The sequence below is a fragment of the Emydura macquarii genome, unplaced genomic scaffold (assembly GCF_026122565.2).
Source record: "Emydura macquarii macquarii isolate MOO-44397 ecotype Brisbane River unplaced genomic scaffold, CSIRO-AGI_Emac_v2 contig_2994, whole genome shotgun sequence".
Taxonomy (NCBI): Eukaryota; Metazoa; Chordata; order Testudines; family Chelidae; genus Emydura; species Emydura macquarii.
The window spans coordinates 4,935,439-4,958,533 of NW_027133131.1; positions in this window are offsets into that span (position 1 = coordinate 4,935,439).

Sequence of the window (23,095 nt, forward strand, 5' to 3'; positions counted from 1 at the left end):
CTCAGTTTCCCTGCCTCCCCTTTGTGTAGCTTGAAAGGTCTTTGAGGCAGGGAATGTCTGTGCAGGGGCCAATGTAGTAATGCCTCTAGGTGCACATATAATGCTAACGATGCAGCGCTGTAAAGACGACGTGTTTAAAGATCATGAGATTTTTAAAAGATATTGTATTATGATTGGGGGGGGTTGCCTATTTTTTTGGAGAGAAAGAGAAAGGGGTGTGTGTGTGTGTGTGTGTGCTGTCACTGAAGAAAGCAGGGGATGTGTAGGTATGTGGCAGTGTGTGTGTGTGTGTGTGTGTGTGTGCTGTCACTGGAGAAAGCAGGGGTTGTGTGGGTATGTGGCAGTGTGTGTGTGTGCGTGCGTGTGTGTGTGCGGTCACTGAAGAAAGCAGGGGTTGTGTAGGTATGTGGCAGTGTGTGTGTGTGTGTGTGTGCTGTCACTGGAGAAAGCAGGGGTTGTGTGGGTAAGTGGCAGTGTGTGTGTGTGTGTGCGTATGTATGTGCTGTCACTGGAGAAAGCAAGCGATGTGTGGGTTTGTGGCAGTATGTGTGTGTGCGTGTGTGTGTGTGCTGTCACGGGAGAAAGCAGGGGATGTGTGGGTTTGTGGCAGTGTGTGTGTGTGTGTGTGTGCTGTCACTGGAGAAAGCAGGGGTTGTGTGGGTTTGTGGCAGTGTGCGCTTTCTGTGGAGAAGGAGAAGGGTGTGTGTAGGGTTGGATGTGTGGTGAATGTGTGCAGGTTGCGTCCGAGGTGGTGTAGATGCACTGCGTGTGCACGCGCAGCGGTGTGCAGTCCGTGTGTGTGGGTAGGAGAGGCCATACACTTGGGGCACTTGGCAGCTATTCAGTTTTGGGTGGGGGAGCAGAGCCCGGCTGTGGGATGGGACAGGAGCTTGAATAACGCGATGGAACGTGTGAGCCTCCCAAACGCCACCGCCCCGCCGATCTGTTCCAGCACAGCCAGCTAGGCGCTTCCTCCGACGAAAACCATCGCTTCCCTTACGGACTCCCAGAGAGAAGGAAAGACCCGACCGGTAAAACAACGCTCTGCGGAGGCCTCTTCCGTGGCAGACCAACGCTGGGGAAGTGCAACCCACTGGAGCGTGGGTGTTACAACGGCCAGCGCTGAGCTGATCCCCCGAGCAGGGCTTGTCACAGCCTGTGCTCCAGAGAGTTAGCTCTCGCTGGTGCTTTTAGCTGTGGGCCTGCGTTCCCCACCCCCGGCCCCACGAACCCCCAGGGATGATGGGAACACAGTGACGGCTATGGAGCTACATGAGGGAACGAGGCGACTTCTCCAAAGGCAGGCAGCGTGGCCTGCTGGAGGGGCAACAGGCTGGGACCGAGAGGTCTTGGGTACCCATCCCAGCACTGCTTGCTTCCCCCCTGTCGGTCTTGTCCATTTAGAGGCAAGCTCTTTGGGGGCAGGGACTCTCAGCGTCTATCCAGCACCTGGCACAGCGGATCCTTGATCTCAGTTGGTGCCTCTTGGTCCCATCATAATAATAGATTGTTTGGCCCTGGGAAATTCTGCTTCTCTTGGTTCGTGTCACAGCCATTATGTTACTGAAAAAGTATTCCACCTGGATCTAACTTGATCCCTGTGTTGGTTTTCCAATTGGGAACTATACACAGCTCCAAGGAGCTTTTGATTGTAATTATTCCTAATTATTTCCCCCCTTGGCTTTCTTCGTGCATTTCACAACCTTGTCATCTCAGCTCAAGGCTTCTCCCCAGGCCGCTGCAAAGTGGCAGGCTGGCCAGGATCCCAGCCCCCTCGAAATCTGCAGGGTCTGATTTAGAAAATATCCAAACCTCACAGATTTGCCAAGGCCATGCAATTTGCTCCTAATTGCTTCAGTTTGTAGCAATGGGGGCTCCTTATGACTCACAACTCCACTGACTTTTTGATCACATTCCAAACAGCTGGTCAAGGTCATGGGGCTGGAGGCAGGGAAAGTCCTGCCCCTATAAGAGGGAGGAGCCTAGCTAATAAATCATCGGTGGAAGAGCCACACCGGGGAAAGGCAGCAAAACCAGTGCAGGGGGGAGGTTGTGGGGAGTGTTGGTTCAAAAACAGATTTTTCCATCCTGTAAAATTTTTTTGAGATTTTGTTAGATCTTGAAACCAAAATTTCTAAATTCTTTCATGAAACAAAATTCCAAAAAATAAAATAAAATCATATTGGGTCACCTGGAACATTTCGCTTTGATAAACTTGAAACATTTTCTTTTGACTGAGACTTTTTGTATTTAATTTTTTTTAAATAGAAAATGCAATCCATTTTGAAACAAAAGTCATTTTGAAACAACCTGGGCTGCTTTAAGAGTTTCAAAATATTTTTTTGAATTAAATGTCCTCAATATTGATAAGATTTGGAGACAAAAGTTGGCTTTGTCTAAAAGGCTTTTTCCAACAGAAAAGTTGTTTTGATCAAAATTTTCCAACCAGCTGCAGCTGTGGACAATGCTCCTCATTTTTTCTATACCTGTTTGCACATGAGAAAACCGGGATTGCCACCCCATCCATGCACCCTGGTTGGAGGTAACTGTAAGATGCTTATCAAGGTGCTATCTTGGTGCAAGAGAAAATGATGGGAAAGCAGAGACTGCAGATCAGTTGCTCTTTTCAGGGTAGTCACCTGGTCCAGTGGAGGGACTCCAGGCTGAATCTCAAGGCCTGTGGACAGATTTTCTAAAGCACTCAGCACCCAGCAGCTCCCATTGCTCTCAAGGGTGGGGGCTGGGAAGACATAACTCACGTGTCTCAGTAGGGGGCGGGGTGGAGATTCTCCATGGGGGGAGCTTTTCCATTAAGTGAAAACCTAAAAAGGTTCAGTTTTCAAAATACTATTTTTTGGTTTAAACAAACAAAGTCAAAAACCAACATTTTTAAAATTTCTTTTATTTTTTTTAACCAAAAGCTCAACATTTGTACTGACAAATTTCCAACTTCTGGACAATTTGGACTGAAATAAGCCCACTTTTTTTTAATCCCGCCCTACCCCCCAAAAAAATGGATGTGAAAAATCTCCCCCATTACACCATATTTCTCTGATGCAGACACAGCCAAGAGATGAGGCTCTAAACATGGTGTACCCTAGAAAGCAAGGATTTCTCTTGTCTGTAAGGTTAGCTCACCATGGCTATGCCAGTGTAACCCCATCGTGGAGATCCATGGAAGGGCTTTTTCCATCACTGTAGAAACTCCACCTCCTTGAGCGGAGGAGACAGACGTATTCTTCCATCGACCGAGCTGTATCTCTGCTAGGTCAGCATAGTTATGTCACACAGAGGTATGGATTTTTCACATCCCTGAGGGTAGACTTAAGTCTTACATGTAGACCAGGCTGGTTGGGTTTAGAGAATGGAAATTGGGTATTATCCCTTTAAATAATTTGTGAGCCCTTGCGTGGCATTCATTATGTCCATAGAATTATAGAGATGTAGGGCTGGAAGGGACCTCGAGAGGGCATCAAGGCCTCTTCGCTGAGACAGGACCAAGTAAACCTGGATCATCCCTGACAGGGGGGTGTCCAACCTGATTTTAAAAACCTCCACTGCCAGGGATTCTGCAATCTCCCTTGGGCGCCTCTTCTGGAGCGTAACCCCCTCAGAGTTAGAAAGTAGTTCCTGCTACCGAACCTAAATCGCCCTCACTGCAGAAGCCAGCAGAGCAGTCGCAGGTAGCCGGAGCTGGTCCTGGCACGTGGTGTGCAGACAGAGCTATCTGGGCTCACTTGTGCCTGTGTGGTTTGTTCCTAATACCCCTGTTGTGTAAAGAGCAGAGAACACAGCAGTGGGTATTGCAGGCCTCAGGACTCCTTTTGGGGGCCTAAGGATTAAACAGAGAGGCCAAGATTTTCAAAAGTGGGCAAGTGATTGAGTGCCTGAATTTCTGGACACCTGATTTCAGATAAAGGGACCCGTAAAGGGACCTGATTATCGGAAAGCGCGGAGCAACTGCCTGCTGGTCCATGTAGCACCGTAAGGGGCAAGGGAGCAGTCTAGGGCTGCAGTGATTAACAAGCCCAAATGTAGGGAGCTAGGCAGGGTGTTTCCACAGTGCACATAGCTATGGCGATTCTGGGCTTTGCCAGAGCCCAGGGGCAGCTGTGGGGAGGCTGGCGTAAATTAGAGCAGCCCATAGCTGCTCTACTTTATACCGGAGCTGCACCAGCCCCAGCTAACCCCTGGCTCCAGAGGGCACGAATGTGGCTTGAAGTCACTGTTTCTGCTCCCCGCCCCGCTATGCCACACCATCTCCTACGTGCACAGTACAGCTCCAGCACAAGGCGACACGCCAGGGGAAATGGGACCTTTGCTGTGCCAAGCGAAGCGTGTGGACTGTCCTCTCTGCTCCTTGAGTGTTAACTGAGCAGCTCGCCCCGTCTCCCTGACCTCCATTCCTACCAGCAGGGCAAGGCTTGCCTACTGTTCAAACAGGAACTGATTTGCTGTGGTGCAAACACCTTCTCTGCCTTATTCAGCAGGCACCTTCCAATATGCCAGTAAAACCATGTCTGCTCTCCGCACCCTCCCCCAGGCACTGTCCTCTCCCCCTCCAGGATCTTGCTGTGTCATGCAGCCCTGTCTGTTTCGAATTAGCCCAGTCACCGTTAAAGCCGCGGGACCCTCTGTGAGCTGGCTCGGCTCGTGGCCCTGGCTGGCTCGCATTTTGCAGCATTCTTTAGCCGGCTACGCAGAGACACAGAAGGCGTCTTTGTGCGGATTCCCAGGGCAAACGGCGCTTGGTCAGGACACCACAGTCTGGGCTTTGGGAGCATTCCAGCTGCCAGTTACCTGGCCCGTTTCCACCACAAATAGGTGACCTTTGGGAATGGCATTTCAAAGGGATTGGAAGTGGAGCTCAGAGAAGAAACTGAATAGTTCAGTATTGCAAACATCCAACCATCAGGGGAGAAAACATCCCTTTTTTTTTTTTTTTTTTGCTCTTCGGCTCCCTGAAGAGTATTCCTCTCTGTGCTGAATAAAGGCGCTCTGCCAAGGGGCGGGCTGGCATCCCATCGCTAGGCAGAGCTGAAGGCGACACCTGCTGCTGGAGCTATCAGGGAGTGGGTTCTTCCCACAGAAGCTGTTCTATGAGCGGAACTGCGAGCCCAAAAGGTGTTGAACTAACAACACAGGACACAAAAGAATTCAGGGCGTCTTCTCTCTGTGCTGGATGGGTTTTCTACAGGGGGACACTTGGGAAAATTCAACCAACTTAACTGCAGGGGTGAATTTAAGGTGGGTTTGATCAATCGCATTAAACACCTGTGAGGATGCTGGCGTTCAGCATTAAAGTGGCCGTGATTTGGTGTAGCGTAGTTCACTTCTGTAAGTGAATTAAGCGAAACTGAATTAAGGCCACTGTCAGGTTTTGTCTGCATAGCGCCGCAGCGTGGACTATGAGGATCTGATTTCTAGAGTTCTCTGATGTGCTGCGCTCTAACTCCCCCATGGAGACCCTGCTGGTGTGTCCGTAAAGGTGCCTAATGTGCATTAACATAGTCCTGTTTGAAATGGGACTGCATCAGTGTGAACGAGGTACCTTTTAGTTCATGCCAAATTGGGCTACCAGGGGCAGTTAGACTGAGCTGGAAATCAGACACCCCTAGGCCCTAGGTGGCACCTGGGAGATAAGGCCTAATTCTGAATGAGAGTGTCCACACTGGGGGTTCGTGCAGTTTAACTAATCCACTTTAAAAATGAATTGGGATTCACTTTTTTGAGTGTCCCATGTAGACAAGCCCTAAGATCAGATCAGGGCACGTGAAGCCTGCTGAACCTGATGAGATTTGGAAGATTCCACCACCGGCACCTCCCATCAGCTCACGGTGCAGTTACAACCCAGCTGGCCAAACTATTTCCATGAAAAAACAACGTTTTCCACGGAAGGCTGATGCTTTTCACTAAAAATTTCATTTAACTGAAAAGCCGATTTTCTCCCAAAAACCAGTTTCAATGGAAAATTTTTGATCAGACCTACTGTTTAGAGTGTGAGTTCAGGGACTGTCTCTATCGTGTTTGTACAGCACCTGGCACAAATGGGCCCCTGATCTCAGCTGAGGCCTCTAGTTGTGAGTGTCTTGTTAATACTGAGTATTGAGAGCAGAGGAATTTGGAGATTGGCTTGTTAATTATTGGTGAAACTTACATTGAGGCAGTGTTGCCTAGTGGCTAGAGCACTGGACTGTGACTTAAAAGAGAAGGCTGTTTTTCCCAGCTCTACCACTGGCCTGTTGGGTGACCTTGGGCAAGTCAGATCCCCCACTCTGTGCCTCAGTTTCCGCATCTGTAAAATGGAGATAATAATACTTACCTCTGTCATAAAGTGCTTTGAGATCCATACCTATATGAGAGCGAAGTTTTATTTATATTACATGGTGAAAAGTTCCAGGGGGTAGCCATGTTAGTCTGTATACAACAAAACCAACGAGAGTTCTGTAGCACCTTAAAGACTAACAAATTTCTGCAGGCATAAGCTTTCTGCATCTGACGAAGTGGGTTGCAGCCCACGAAAGCTTACGCCTGCAGAAATTTGTTAATCCTTAAGGTGCTGCAGGACTCTCATTTTTATTTTTATTACATTTAGCTCAGTGACTGTTGGTCTCAGCAAGGAACTGAAGACACCCTTAAAAGTCCCGATGTTGGAGACACATACAAATTGTTTATTGTCTAAATGACAGTGATTGAAGGAGAGGAAGTTGTTTTCTCATAAAAAGCTTGAGTAGGGGTTGAGGCTACTGGTTCTCTGGTCACTGAAATCTCTATTCTCCGTATCTGGCACGAAATCTGCACTGGGGGGCATCCATTCTCTGTGTGTAAATAGAAGGGCGCCTGTTCTTCTAGGGATGGGTTCTGAATGCAGCAACTCTGATGTACATCTAGAATAACTTGGCCAAAGTTGATGGATTTACTCTGGATCTACACTGGGAATATGAGATTACAATCTGGCCAGTTATATTTTTAAATGAATGTTGGAGCACAATTCCCTGGTGAAGAGAGTTGTCTGGAGCAAACTCCATGTTATATTCCTGGCATACAAACAGAGAAGTTGGATACAAACAGAAAATGCTTTTCCCTCAAAGTTGCAATGGAACACTACTTTATTTCTTAAAATCCAGAACCTTAACACACCAGAACCAAAACCAGAGAGGGACAAAACAGACTGCTCTTTAAAGCAGTGTGGCCCAGCTCACCCCACCTTGTTCTAAGCTGACTGCTGAAAAACCCAGAGCCCACGCTTCTCTACAGAGCCCCCTCTCCCCCCCCACCTGCAAGTGGGACCAGAAAAATCCTTAGGATTTAAAGTGCCACCCTGCAATTTTTGACACAGGTTTCAATACATCCAACTCCACAGCGGCAGGATCACAGAAAGCGCATGGCCTTGTCTATATCAGCCGCGTAATACGGGGGAAATGTGCACCGGTGTGGAGGTTCAGCACAAGGTCCAAGCACTACTCAAGTCCTATCTGAATGGGAACTGGGAATCCAAATCTCTACGAGGCTATGGAAAAGCTCAGCTGATGTCTGCAGCTGTGTTCTGCTGTGTCTGGCCCAGCCCCCGGGCATCTTTGCCCTAAGAGAATACAGCTGGCGGTGCAGAGTGAGTGTTAGGTCCCACCAATAGGAAAAGCATTGCTTACCAAAGACCCATAGGTTCTTTTACTCCTTCCTGCCCCCCCAGCAGGTATTGTACACCTACTTTTCAGCAAGTAGATGCTTCCATGCCTTGCTGGCTAGGAAGAGCTGGGCACGATGCCTCGCCCTTCCTGCAAGCTAAGCTGCTTCAGGGACCCATTTAGCAGGATCACACAGCTCTGCTGTTTACATGCCAGGGCAGATGTGCGATCCCGACCTCACTCCCGCCCTCAGCCTCCAATAACAACGTGGAGTCGCTTCTTCCAATGTTATTCCAGCTAGCGGGGATGTTTGCGCTCCCGGCCCTTGGGCAGACGTGTCGGGCACAAGGCAGGACTCTCGCCTGTTCTGCAGGCTGTTCCCTGTCTTCGCGTGCAATGAATGGCCCTTGTGATAGTCAGGTTCCCTTATAGAGAGGATGCCCAGGGGCCAGGGCACGCCCAGTAAAACACACCTACAGACATCGGCTGAGATTTTCAGTAGCACCTAAGGGGGTTGGATTCCCCATTCCCGTTCAGATCTGCCCTGATTCTCATAGGGGCTGAGCGTGCAGGACATCAGGCTAGTTATCCTCTCAGTTACTAGCCTCGTCTCTGATCCAGTCCCCCCAAGCCAGCTGGGTCCCACTGTCCCCTCCCCACTAACATGAGGGCAGCTGGGACTGTGTGGCCTCTTCCCCACATGAAGGCCAGCTGAGTACTTCACTCTTTCTTCTCTGCAGCCTTTGCTGTCTCCAGAGCAGGGGGTCCCAACCTTTTCACCTGGAGGGCCACAGATATTATTTTTACAACCTTCAAGGGCCACCAGTCTCCGCCAGCAGCCCCCCCCCTCCCCACTGCAGCCAGACGGAAGGAGTTCAGCGAGGGGGCTGCCTCCCTCCTCGCTGACCTCCCATCTCCCCGGCTGCAGCAGGGAAACTGCAGGCAGCCTGTAGCCCTGTGTGCTCCACCTGGGTGCTCAGGCCACGGCTCCCTTCTGCAGCCAGCGGGAGGGGAGCGGCCGGCCGCTTTGAAAGCCCTGCAGGCCACGAGTTGGGAACCGCTTGCTCTATAGCGTGGCCGGGTGTCCTCCCTGTTCCCTAGGCCTGATTCACCACTGTGCACTGCTGTGGCTACATAGATAGCAAGTGGGCGACAGCAGTGTATAATGGCTAGGAAGGGGGGGTCTGGTGGGTAGCGCATTGGGACTCAAGAACCTTGGGTTGAATTCTTGGCCCATTCAGCCACAAGCTGTCTCTCTGCCCTTCAGTGCGCCGCCGAATCTACGCAGCCGGGCGGAAAGTGGGTTTTTGAGATTTCAGAATTTTTCCTGTTCTGCAGCAGGACGAAACTGAGCCGGCCTCACTTTCTGAATATTGAATTATTTATACCAAGCGGGACAGCTCCAACAACAGCAACTGACAGGCTCCCCCACTCCCCCGAATAGCTGAAAGACCAGTGGTTAGAAAACTCCCATGGATCAGATTCCTGGTCTGGATCAGGTCGAGCAGGGACTACAACCTGGCTCGCCTACATCCCAGGTGAGTGTTCTCGCCATCAGGCTATTTCCTGGGCTTACTTGCCCTCTCTGCTTTTGGCCAGCAATACCATCCTACAGCTGAGACACCTTTGCCAATGAACGCTGAGTTGAAACTGGAACGTTCCCTTGAAAAGCTTCGCTTCCAACGTGCCGACATTTTCCGACGGAAAATCATTTTGACAGTAAATTCCCAACCAGCTGAATTCATTTCCCTTGTGCCTAAAACCATTCCCTTATCCTCAGGGGTCTTACGAGTTTTATCCATTAATGGCTGTGAGATGTTCAGATCCTACAGTAAGGTGGGCCATAGAAGGAGACGGACAGACCTGAAGCTAACACAGTGATGAATCAGGTCTTCTATTTCCAGCAGTACAGCCGTTTATTTAACCTCAAGTGGGTCGCGTTAGCCCTAGTTTGCAGTGTGACAGGCTGGGTATTTATACTTCCCTTCGAACACAAACTTCCTTGTCCCCTATTTCTGCCTTCACCACTGAAACATACAGGGCTGGATTCTGCTTTCTCTGAGGCCAGTGTAAAACGGGATGAACTGTGCTGAAATCAGTGGCGTTAGGCTGGAGTAGGAAAAGCAACACAAGGCAGACCAGAATCAAGCCCACGGTTCTAAATAAAGTCCAAAGCATGAATGAAGGAGACCACACATATGTAGCCAGAAGTCCCTTAGAGCTTTGCTGAGACGGATTTTTTACTAGATTTGTAGCTTTCAAGGCCAAAAGGCACCATTGGATCATCTAGTCTGATCTCCTGGCTAAAGCAGACCATAGATTTTCAATCAGTTTTTCTCCTGTTTTGAGCCCACTAACTTGTGTTATTTAAGCAGCTCTTCCAGCCAGGTACCCAGTCTTGATATGAAGACTTCAAGAGATGGAGAATCCATCACTTCTCTTGGCAGGTGGTTCTCATGGTTAATCACCCTCCCTGTTAAAATTTGGGGCCTTATTTCTAGTTGAAATGTGGCTGGCTTTATCTTCCAGCCAGGGGTTTTTGTTCTGCCTTTCTCCGCTAGATTAAAGAGCCCTTTAGTAGCTGGGATTTTCTCCATGTTCAGGTGTTTATACACTGCAATCTTCACTTCTTGATCTTTTTGCTAAGCCTCTGTCCCAGTCGTGTTTTGAATCCATTCAACTCCAGCCCTCGGGCAGTTGCCCCCACCCTTTATTTTGCCCCTTAGTTCAGTAGGGGTTGGATGTAGAACACAAGAACAACAGCACAGGAAAGTTCCCTCCAATCATAGTTTCAGTGATCTTCACTGGAGGCCCCTACATTGGACATAGATTAAATAATTTACCATCTCAAATGGGAGAGCGTCCGATCTGAGTGGGGTTTGAAGGCAGGCTGTTTAAGATCTGGCATGTCCATTCTAATAAGAACATAAGAACAGCCAGACTGCGTCAAACCAATGGTCCATCTAGCCCCATGGTCTGTCTCTCACGGTGGCTTGTGCCCGTTTCAGAAGGAATGTGGCAGAGATGGAAGAAATAGCCTGTTCAGTCTTGTCTACACAAGGAACTTGACCAGCATTGCTATAAAAGCAGGACCAACCCCAACCAACATAGTTGGGGTTGGTCCTGCTTTGAGCAGGGAGTTGGACTAGATACCTCCTGAGGTCCCTTCAACCCTAATCGCCTATGATTCTATGATAACCAAATCATGGGGTTCAATATAAGGGTAACAGGGTGAAAGTTTAATGGCCAGTGATGTATAGGAGGGCAGACTAAATGATCTAATGGTCCCTTCTGGCATTAAACGCTATGAATCTAGCAAAATAAGGCATTCTGGATTAGTTTCCCATGTAGACACTCCATCTTGGAATAATTACTCTCTCGGCTCTTCTATGGATTTAGCTGAAATCTGTCTGAAACGCCTTGAGTCTCACAGCAGTTTCATCCATGGTGGGGCCATGGAAGAGCTAGGGGTGGCCATTATTATATTACAGTAGCACCTAGAGGCCCTGCCTGAGATTGGGCCCCCATTGTATCAGGTGCTGTGCAAACTCATAATAGGTGTGCACCCCACACAGGACTAAAGGGGTTAAGGTGGGCTCAGGAGGCCAGTTATGGCACCTAGCTGCACCTGGTGGGAAAGCTGGGCTTACCTGATCATGCAGCTCAGCTGGGCAGGATCAGGCTGGTTAGTATAAAGCCAGGAAGTTGAGAGCAGAAGAGGGCTGCAGGGAGGGAGTCTGCAGTCTGCCGTCACTCTCTGGGAGCAGAGAGGTGGGGAGGAGGAACAGGGGAGAGAATGATCCCTGGGGTCCTAGCCCTGAAGAAGGGTCGACCTAGAGAAGAAAGCCTGAGTGGAAAGAAGCCTGGGGAACAGCAGCAAAGAGTGGGACTGTGGGGGGCTGGCTACTGGTTATGGGGTCTCTGGGCTGAAACCCAGTGTAGAAGACAGGCCTGGATTCCCCTGCCAGCCACTGGGAAAGTGGCACAGGCCCTGGAGACTTGGCATGGAAGGATGTCTGCGACAGCACCCAGACATCTTGTCTGATGGGACGTTGTTATTCCAGTGAGCTGGCCGGAGGGCCGAGTCACAAAGAAGCTGCACCTGGAGTCACGGGGAGAGAGGGGACATGGGGAGAGCTAATCCCCAGCCCCGAGGAGGTACCCCGGTGATGAGTGGAGCCCCATTACAGGCCCAGGTCAGAAGAGCGGACATTCGAGGCAAGACAGACAGCAGGTGAGCGGGAAATGCCCTTGCTCAAGGTCACATAGCAGCTCAGCACCAGTCAGGAACAGAAACCTGGTGTCCTGAGTCTCAGCCTAGGACCTTAATCAGCAGAGTGTCTTGCCTGGCCATTGATGCTTCTAGGGAAGTGGGGATGGTGTGGGGGGATGTGGGACTGCAGCCCTATAGGTGGGACAGGGGAAGTCCTGAGGTGACAACTGGGTTCTAGCGTGGCACAGGAAAATGGTGCAGCTCTGGGGGGGCTAATAGAGTCCCTGGTTGGGGCACAAGTGGAAGAGGTGATTGGGAGTGTGGCCCTGGGACCTGGGGGAGGCAGCCGTGGGACCCAGAGCCTGATGCTGATGGAGTCATGGAGGAACCAGGGTCTAAAGACTTGCTAGAGAAGATGGGAACGGGGGCAGGGCCTCACAGGGAGCCTCACAGGGACCCTGGGGAGGGTCTCGCCTTCCTCTACACTACAGCATGGAGCATGAGTCACTTGCAGGTTTAAACTAGTGTAAATGGTGGATTCTCTGTCACTTGGTGTTTTTAAACCCTGATTTGAGGACTTCAGTAACTCAGCCCGAGGTTAGGGGTCTATGACAGCAGTGGGGGGGGTGAGGGTCTGTGGCCTGCAATGTTCAGCAGGTCAGACTAGATGATCACGAGGGTCCCTTCTAACCTTAAAGTCTATGAGTCTAACACATCTTTTACGACAAGCTTGCAATTTTACTGGAACAGGGTTGTTCTTGGGTCATTGACTTACGTCAACTTCTTTCAGGCATAAGGCCTGATATGGCTTAGCTGAAATTTGACATGCCTCAGGGCCGATAGCCTCACTTTACAGCCTTACCTTACTTAACACACGTTTACCAGTGGTATATGCTTCTCCATCCTGTACCTTCACAATGTTATCCTACATATTCCCACACTTGTCCCTACAACTCAAATATAGTCCTCACACCTTGATTATATATGAATTAACCACAACAACCGATAACACAATTCAATGATTATATGAGGTGTTTAACTACAGGAAGGAGGTGGCTCTTTGGCGATTTTATCCAGAATTCTGGCTCTGTGGAGGTGCTGCAGAAGATTTTTCACACCCTCTCTCTTATTTGCAGACAAAATAACCTGGGAGTTTGAAAGAATTTATTTAGGATTAAAATCAAAGGAACAAAAAAAAAAAAAAAAAAAAAAAATCAAACATTGATCCTTGTGCCACGATATTCCCAAGCCATCCTAGGAGGAAATAAATACTTCTGGCCTTTCTCGACAAGGTCTGAATGTAGCTGAGTTCCAGATCCAATAGGTAGCGGGATCTTAGACACCGAGCACTAATCAATCAGGCACTGTTATTGCGTGAAGATGTTTCTCTATTCCTATGTTCCGAATTCCGCTTGTAATAAACCTCCCACCCTATCCACCTCCTCCCAATTCTCCATCGGTGCATCTTTTGAGTGATCAGACATCCCAGGCCAGATCTCCAATTGCTCAGCACCCACAACTGGGGCAGGAGTTTCCAGTGGCTTTCAGCTCCCATTTAGGCCCGATTTTGAAGCACCCAGCGGCTCCTGTTGTGACACTCAAGGCAGGCAGGTTTTTAAAAGACAGCTGCACCCAACGCGCCAAGCCCTGCTGAAAATTCTGGCCACAGTTTCCAAATCCTGCCAACACTATGGGGTAAAATTTTCAAAAGTGTCTAAGTCACTTGGGGGCCTACATCTTGTTTTGGGTTCTAGGCACCTAGGAGCGGGCGGCTCATTCAAAGTCAATGGGACAGGCTGAGATTTTTCGAAAACCATTAGTGATGTTTTTAGTTGGGCTGGCTGAAAACTAAGATTGCTGGGTTGTGAAAGATGGGGAGGTTTTGATGCTGGTTTCCATTCCAATGCAGCCTGAAACAGGGCTTTTCCGACAGCGCAGTGGGTAGGTTTGTCGGCTGAGACCCAAGGTCACGTTCTTGGGCTAAATCTAGCAGCACAGAGATTGGAACTTGGGCACCCCACATCCCCAGTGTGTGCTATAGCCACTGGGCGAGGTCTCTAGTTGGAGGTGCAGCTTCCATCCTGGGCCTGAGAAATCGTCCCAACAAAGTTTAATCCAAACTGACACATTTCTGTGAAAAGTGTTGGTTTGGACAAATTGGCATTTTCGTGTGTGTGTGTGTGTGTGAGAAAACCCATTCTTGTTTTTTCATTTGTTGTCCCCTGCAATTAGTTGAGTCCCGGGCTCAGTAGCCCCTCCCCTTAGGCTGGGGGAGGGGCCTTTAGCTGTGGGTGGGCTTATGGCTACTCCCCCCCCTCCCAGAATTCATGAGAAACAAACATTGAAGCGCTACGGTGGTGCAGCTGTGCCATTGTAGCATTTCAAGTGTAGACAAGCCCTGGGGTTGTCACAAGAGCCCGTGTGACTTAGGAACATAATGAGACCTGTGCGCCTAAATCTCTTGGGCAATCCTGGAAAATCTCACCCCGCATGCATTGTTTCCTCTCGGCATTAATCAGCCGCAGGTGTCGGAGGCAGAGCGAGAATGCAGACTGACAAGGTTCCCAAGGAACAAAGGGTACACTGTGCCACCTGCCTTCCAGAGCTGCTGCCTGGAGCTGTTGAAGAAACAGGCTGTCAGCGGTGAAATGGAAGTGACGGGCTCTAGTTCAAATGCAGGCTGACACGTGGGGGGATTTTCTGTGCCATCTGGGGGAGCGTGACGCTGATATTCAGGGGTGGGGAAAACGGAGTGCTGGAATCAAACTCCCCCAGCAGTGCCTCTCCCCAGCTCTCTCTGCTATAACCCTCCCCAGACCACCTTCCATAATCCTCCCATGCTGCCCCAAGCTCTCTTTCTCCTCCCACCCCTTCGTAACCTTCCAGAGTTGGGATAGAACCAGTTCTCTGGTGTGGCCCAGGGTTTATCCGTCTGGACCTTCCCTAAGCAAACCCTGCTCTGCGCCCTATTTGATTTGCTTGCTGAGTACAAAGACCAAACCAAAAAAACAAACCAGAAGGATGAGAACTTTCCTACAGCCTGAGCTGTAAACAGCTGATCTGTTAAACAAACCCTTCTCAAGGCAAGCCATCTGGAAAGCCCAATCTGTCAATTAACTGATCTTTGACTCCTGGTGGTAGATATGCCAATGGCCTGTGATGGGATGTTAGATGCGGCGGGTTCTGAGTTATTACAGAGAATTCTTTCCCAGTGTCTGGCTGGTGAGTCTTGCCCACATGCTCAGGGTTTAGCTGATCACCGTATTTGGGGTGGGGAAGGAATTTCCCCCAGGGCAGATTGGCAGAGGCCCTGGGGGGTTTTCGCCTTCCTCTGCAGCATGGGGCACGGGTCACTGGCTGGTGGAATCTCTGTACCTTGACGTCTTTAACCCATGTTTTGAGGACTTCAATAACTCAGTCATAGGTTAGGGTCTGTTACAGGAGTGGGTGGGTGAGGTTCTGTGGCCTGCATTGTGCAGGAGGTCAGACTAGATGATCATAATGGTCTCTTCTGATCTTAAAGTCCATGAGTCTATGAAAGTCCATGCAAGATGGGGATCGAGGACCGACCCCCACAGAACACCCAGGCCTGCTCTCAAACAGCCGATGCAATTATTTCTCTTAGGCTTCCCATTGCACCAGAGCTGGCTGGTGTATTGCACAATTGCAGTTTAATTCTCACCTGCCTTGCTCGTTGAGTTGCCAGTTGCAACGGTGCAAAGTGGGGCTGTTTCCTTTGCACAAGCTCGAAGACTTGAGAGTTGCCTTCTTTGCCACTCCCAGGAAGAAAGCCGGGGATCTTTGGAGCAAACTGCATGTACTGGGACAGCTTGCTCTCAAGAGTCAGGCTTCATAATTGTGGGCTGTAACAACTCCTCTGTGGATCATGCACCTATAATGCACGCAGGCCAGTGAATTCCATGTACATTGTTGTTGTATTATTATTAGTATTATTTATCGGTGTTGTGTTAGGGTCTAGAAGGCTCAGACATAGACCAGGACCCCACTGTGCTTGGTGCTGTACAAACACAGACCAAAAAAGACAGTCCTTGCCCCAAAGAGCTCACACTCTAAGTAAGGTACAGTGTGACCTAGTTGTCTAGTGCAATGGATTGGATGTCCAGCCACCTGCATTCTAGTCCCTTCCTGCTCTGCCCTCTGGGTGTCTGGCGGTTGGGTCTTGCCGAAATGCTGAGAGTCCAATCGATCGCTGTATTTGGCGTTGGGAAAATCTTTTTCCCCTGGGTCAGATTGGCAGAGACCCTGTTTGTTTGTTTTTTGCCTTCCTCTGCAGCATGGGGCATGGGTCACCTGCAGGTTTAAACTAGGGTAAATGATGGATTCTCTATCACATGAAGTCTTTAAATCGTGGTTTGAGGATTTTAATAACAGCCTGAGGTTCAGGGTCTGCTACAGGAGTGGGTGGGCGAGGTTCGGTGGCCAGCTATGTGCGGGAGGTCAGACTAAATGATCATGATGGTGCCTTCTGGCCTTAAAGTCTGAGTCTATGAGGAAGATCCAGCAAGGGCGGGAAAGGGGTGAGAGAAAAAGGCTAGGTGGATGGGCCAGGAAAAGGTATTTATTGTTTTTATATTATATCATCACTTAGAGGGCCCACCCAAGCCTGAGGTCCCATTGTGCCAGGTGCTGCACAGATATAGAGAGAGACTGTCCCTGTCCCGCAGAGCTTGCAATCTGAACAGACAGGACAGACAAAGGAAGTCCTGTCAGCCCATTTTACAGACTGAGACACAGAGAGAGATTAAGAAGAAAAGATTGTGCAGCAGTGGGAATCAAAGGCAGATCTCCTGAATCCCAGTCCAAGCCCCTACTCACAGGGCCGCCCTTGCGGTCTCGCCTAAGTGACCCGGGTGTGGGAGCTCTGTTGTCTCAGTCAGTGTCTCTCCTTCACTTTTTCTCTGCCAGTCTCTCTCACTGAGGTGGGGAGATCTGGGATCTGGCTCAGGCCTTCTGTTGCCGTTGGAATTCGACAAGGAACGAAACATGAAAAAACGGCCTGTTTCGGTGGTGTTTATGTTGGTGGATCAGCAGCCCTCCCGACGCAGACAGAACTCCCATTGACTGCAGCGAGTGATGGAGCAAGGGACCTGGCCCCAAAGAAGGCTTTGAGTGTTAACTCTGGGCTTTACTGTCTGAGCCTGTTTTCTGTTTGCCTCCTCCCTTCTTCCCCAGAATGTCTGAAGGCAGCGAAAGGCCTTTCAAAAACGTTTCGGTGAAATCCACTCCTGTGCAGAGCGCTGGGGCATTGCCTAAGGCTCGTGTTAACCCTCTCCGCGGGGGCGTGATTGTGTTTATTTACAATAGGACCTACAAGCTCCACCTGAGATCCGGGCCCCATTGCATTAGACACTGTACAGACGCCGCAGTCGGAGGCGTGAATGTGTAGACAGGCCTGAGCTGGCATTGATCTAGATAGCCTGACTAAGGAGAGCAGCAAAGCTGTGGCAGCGTGGACTGTACAGTTCCATTTTATCTCTGAAACTCGGCTAGCGTCCATTTCACTGCGTCACCTTTATGGAAAGGATTGGCATAGTGTTGTCGGTTTCGGGACGACAAGGGACCAGTGTGATCAGCCTGACCTCCTGCATGCACACGCCAGAGAACCTCTCCCAGTGAGTCCTGGGCTAAGCGTAGCTTTTAGAGCCATCCGATCTTGACTTCCCGCAATAGAGAGTACCTCACATCTCTACGTAAGTTGTTCTCATGCTAACGCTTGCTCAGATGCTTATAGGGTCCCATTAACTCTGGCTTTTGAGCATCCCACAATCTCTAGTGTGTTTACCCCCTGTGAGCAGAGCGGTACTGATATTTCATTGTACAGAGGGGAAACTGAGGCAGGGAAAGACCAAGAGGTAGATTGTTAAAGATATTTAAGCATCTAGCGCCCATTGTACTGGAATTCCTTTAAAGAACCTGATCCGAAGTGGTTTGCCTGGGGTCACACAAGAAGTTTTGGGTAGAGGCAGGAACAGAACCCCAGCCTTTGAAGTTAGCATACGAACCACTGGGCCATACATCTGCTCTACTGAGCGTCCCTTTTAATAACACGTCTGAATGTGGCTAGCTTCAGCATCCCACCATTGGCTCTTGCTGGCGTCCGAGCTGACAGGCGTGCAGTGCTATTCACTGTGCAGTCCTTGTCCTGTTGGAGAAAGAGCAGGGGGTTTGTGTGGTTAGAGGCTGTGTTGCAACCAGCCCCCTTGTGATGCAGGATCAGCCGCGGTTTTCTCCTCCAGCTGCACAACCTGCACTTGAATTCATTAATTTTTTTAATGAAGGGCCCCGATTTCCGGAAGAGCTGAGTGCCCACAGCTGCACCCCAGAAAAATCAGGGCTAAGGCTTGGTGATGAAGAAAAACCTTCCAAACGTAGCCAGTGACGGTGCTGTCTGCTGGCTGTGAACAATCTGAAATCATGGGCCAGATCATCAACTGGGGTAAATTAGCCTGGCTCCACCCAAGTCAATGGGGTGACACTAATCGACACTGGCTGAAGATCTAGCCCATTAGCTCTGAGAGGTACGTATACGAAGCTGATGGGCCCTGCGGCCCTACTTCAGGAGAACACATAAGCTTGTAATTAACTCTGAACATGTGCTTAATTCCCATTGATTTAAGCACATGCTTAAACTTAAGGCCCAGATTCTCGAAGGTATTTAGGTGCCTAACTCCCTTTACCTTTGAGGCTCTGGGCCCATGTGCTTTTGAGAGTTAGGGTCTATATCCCCAATTTATCTACCTCACTGCAGCAGGGTTGGTTCTAGACCAGGTGAGCAAGGTGCCAAATTTGAGGGGCTTCTGAACCGCTTTGCTGCTGGGTTTGTCTGTTTTCCCCTTCGCTAATTGTCTGGCTGTGGGGTTTGATTTTGGCGCTGGTGATGGGGAGCTGAAAACAGTTTCCCCCCAGGCTGGCAAAATGGTTGGGGCCACTCCTGCACTGTGTGGTGGCCAGTTTTCATAGTTTAACATGGTATTTTTCTTCAAGTCCCAGCTCCTGGAGTCATAGGATCGTGAGAAAATCTCAGCTTTCAATTATTTTTTTATTCTCATGTTAGTTTCTAGACCTTGTGGCTGTAGAGAAAAGCTTGTAAGCTTGACTCCTCCTGCTTGACTCCCACAGGCAAACAAAAAGAACCCCAAACTTATCATTTACAAAAATCTCATGATTTTTGGGAGGCCTGACTTACGATTGTGGAACACAAGGGGGTGGCAGCCACGGTTCCTGATTAACTGTCTGACTGCAGCGGGCAGTTCGTGACTCATGACTGGTTATTGCCCATGTGATAACAACAGAAGAGCCCAGCAGAATAAATTCTGTCCCTCCGATTGTGACATGTAAACAGCAGATGAGCGAGGGCCTGTCTAGTTTCACCAGAATGGAGCATCGTCCACCGACCACACTCAAACCTCTGTGTGCGCTGACCAGCCTTTCCACCCACCTCACGGTGACTTAGGGTGCCTCTCCTGCCCCCTTTGCATTTTCAGACGGGCACGATCAGCCACGTTCTAATCCCAGCCACCGCGTTGGCTCAGTGCAAACCTCGCTCTTCTGGCAAAGAGCATCACAACAAGTGAGGGGGCTAAGGAATGGGGGGAGGGAGGAGACTGAAGCGGATTGGCAGTGGCGGGGGGACGGACACATGCTCACGCTTTTCACATTGTTGATTCTTTCCTTCCCGGTGGAATGTTCAGGTTCTTTCCAGTCTGAATTCTCTTGCCTCGGGGTGGCGGGGAAGCAAGTTACCGCCTGGGTTTTGCAGCGAACTCCAGCCCACAAGCTCAATGGGCCTCTTTGTTCTGAGTTACCTTTTCTGAAGCCTTTTCATATGCCACCTCCCAGAGGGGGCTGGTGGTGGTGGGGGGGTGTGTGTGTGTGTTGGGATGCTTGCTGTCCGCGGATGGAATGAAAATAATATCCCCCGTCTCTCCTGTGCAGCAGTCGCCCAGAGCCCCGGCTGCGTTGCATTAACAGGGACCCACAGCGGTTCTTATTTAATTCAATCCACTGGAGACTCTTATTACAGCTGTAAAAAAAAGCAAAATAAAAAATGACAGCGACCCCTTGGCAAAAAGCCGGAGCCGGCTGAGTCAGAGAAACGATGTGGACGGGACAAAGAAGTGGATTGATGCTTCGCAAATACACTCAGCAAAAAATAAAACCAAACGAAACCCAGCCAGACCCACTAGCTGTTTACAGAAGGACAAATGGAAAATGTCAAGATTTCAAGCCGGATCCACAGCTGGCGTGAAATGGTCCTAGCTCCACTGGAACCAATGGGCCACTTTTGCAGCGGGAGCAAATCAGCATGGTCCCATTGACTTCATTGCAGCGGTGCTGATTTACACCAGCTGAGGATTTGGCCCCATATTTCCAATGGACTTCTCCTGTAAATGACCAGCTTGCAACGCCTGCCACAGCAGAACTCAGCCATGAGCCATATTTGATTCCATATAGCTAGAGCGACAGCTTTCCTGTAACAAATCTGAGGTTTCCCATTGCCAAATAATATCCCCCTGCCTCCCACCCCTTTACAGAGCAGAGAAAAATCAGACAAGACCACAACCAAGGGTGCTCTCCACACAGCCATGGGAGCAGAGAAAAGGGTGTGGGTGGTATTTAATTCCACTGGTTTTTTTGCAGGGATTTTTTTTGCATTAGGCAAGCGCAGAGAATAATGGGCTAATTCAGCAGTTAAAAGTCATGTCCAAATTGAGCAGCCGCAGCCATGTCCATCAACTGAGTTGTGGAGGTACCGTGCGCCTGGCCAGAAAGAACTCTTCAGTCAGCGGTTATACCCCTGGACTGGCGCCATCTTTTTTCCATGGGGTGTCCTAAACTGGCACCCCCTGTGTCAGTGCAAGAGGGCAAGCGACTCACTCGTATCAGGTAGTGAGTGTTGGCTGTCGGTGTATCTCAACTCACTAGTGTTATGACCTGCATCTAAAAGATGGCACGTGAGATACCTTTGGAAAAATCAACAGCTCGCTGACCATTAATATTCTTGCATGGTTTATGCACAAGGTGTGTACAAAAAGTTATGGACATGTGCTAGAATTATGTTCTTAATGCGTTTGGCGAGCAATGCATAGCCCGATGTGCCCTAGACAAAGGAATATGAGTTTGCCTGTCCAGCCTGGTTGTCAGGCAGAGACAATGAAGGGCCATTCACAAAGAAGGTGAACAAAGCTATCGAGTGGGGGAGAAAGCAGATTGGTGTCTACACCCCGGCAAGAGAGAGAGACTTTATCTGGGCAATAAAGACAGGAGGTCTGAAGCTCATGTGATAAGTAGTTGAATCAACTGACTGTGTACAATATTCCTGTGTTATACAAGTGTACCAAGCAGGGTCTTTTCTGAAAGCTAATGACACACTGGTGAGTAATATCATTGTAAAAGGGATGTGTGAACGCTATGTAAGGAATTATAGATACCTTACTTGAAAGTCTGCGACCAAACACGGGGAGAAACAGGTTTTCTCCCACACGTGAGGGAAGGCAGCTACCTATCTGTCTCCAGTGAAATTAAGCGAGATGGGACCAAAATCAGTGGAAGTCCCATTTACACACAAATCAGCAGGGGGATGGAAAATCCACACCAAAGAACGAACAGCATGAGATCATCACGTGTCTGGGGGCAAGACACTACATTTGGGAAGATGTAAGTTCAGAGGAGAAGCCATCACTGGACAGATGCAAGGAGCCACAGGTGTTGCAAGCTGAGAAAGATGGGTCATAGAATCAAAGAAGATGAGGGTTGGAAGGAACCACAGGAGGTATCTAGTCCAACTCCCTGCTCAGGTAGGACCAACCCGAACTAAATCATCCCAGCCAGGGCTTTGTCAAGCCGGGCATTAAAAACCTCTAAGGATGGAGATTCCACCACCTCCCTAGGTAACCCATTGCAGTGCTTCACCACCCTCCTAGGGAAAATTTTTTTCCTAATATTCAACCTAGGCCTCCCCCACTGCAACTTGAGACCGTTGCTCCTAGTTCTGCCATCTGCCACCACTGAGAACGGCCTAGCTCCATCCTCCCTGGAACCCCCTTTCAGGTAGTTAAAGGCTGCTATCAAATCCCCCCTCACTCTTCTCTTCTGCAGACTAAACAAGTCCAGTTTCCTCAGCCTCTCCTCATAAGTCAGTCAACCCTGGGGGTTGAAATGGCTGGGAATGGAGGACTGGTGAGGAGACTGCCTTGGACAAAGACGGTAGCTTGTTAAGTTAGGTCTTAGCCATTAGGAGGCGCTCATTTCCGGAGCTAGCACCACTTACCAATTTTCCAAGGCAAGAATGGCCAAGACTGTGTTTAATTAGGTCCTGGCTGATTCCCAGCCAGGAGGATGCTGGGGTTGTGAGAGAAGAGGGAGACGAACTAGAAAAATTGCAGGGGTGAGTCTATCATCTTTCCAGAATCTGGTGCCGCTGAGCCAACTTCAGCCCTAGAGTGAAACCGTTGGATTGAATGGAGATAAATCCACGGATAATTTGACCCATTGACACCAAGGTGCTGAGTTACAAACACACAAGAGCGAGCCAATGAAACTGCCATTTGGTGACCACATGACCCCCTTGTTTGCATTTTTTCCCCCCGCCCCCTCCAAGGAAACTTACAAAACCAACAGCACCTTAGTGACATATTTAGGAAGCTTACTTAAAGGTCAGAAAGTCGGTCAGCAGGCGAGCACGCAGCTAGTGGCAGATTGTTAACGGAGCCCCGAGGAAAATCTAAACATCTGTATGACTCTTGATGAGGACGGAGCAAGGTTGAAGGGAGAATAATGCCACTGATGTAGGAGACAGGCCGTAGCTGAGTCTGGATCGGAACTTTCCCGAGGTCAAAGGCAGCGTGAGCCAGTTTTGTGGCTACCTTTGCCCTAACCAGCTTAAAATAAGGTCTCTGCATCATGGCGTTTTTTACTAGCCTTGGTAGCAATTCTGCTTCTTGCTAAGCCCACAGCCAACAGTCCTCATGAGCTGTAAGAGGTGCCTTTTCCCAGTTTACCGCTTGCTGACAATGCAACAGCTCTACCATCTGAGCCTTTGGGATATAGAGGATCGGATCCTCAGCTGCAGTAAAACTGCTGTAGTTCCAAGCACCTCAACTGTGTCACCGTGATATAAACCAGCTACAGACCTGGCCCCATGTGATAACACAGGGTCTGATTCATCACTGGGACAGGTCCCTAGCTGGTACAAATGGGTATCAGTGGACAAGATCCCCTCCTGCCAATGCAAATG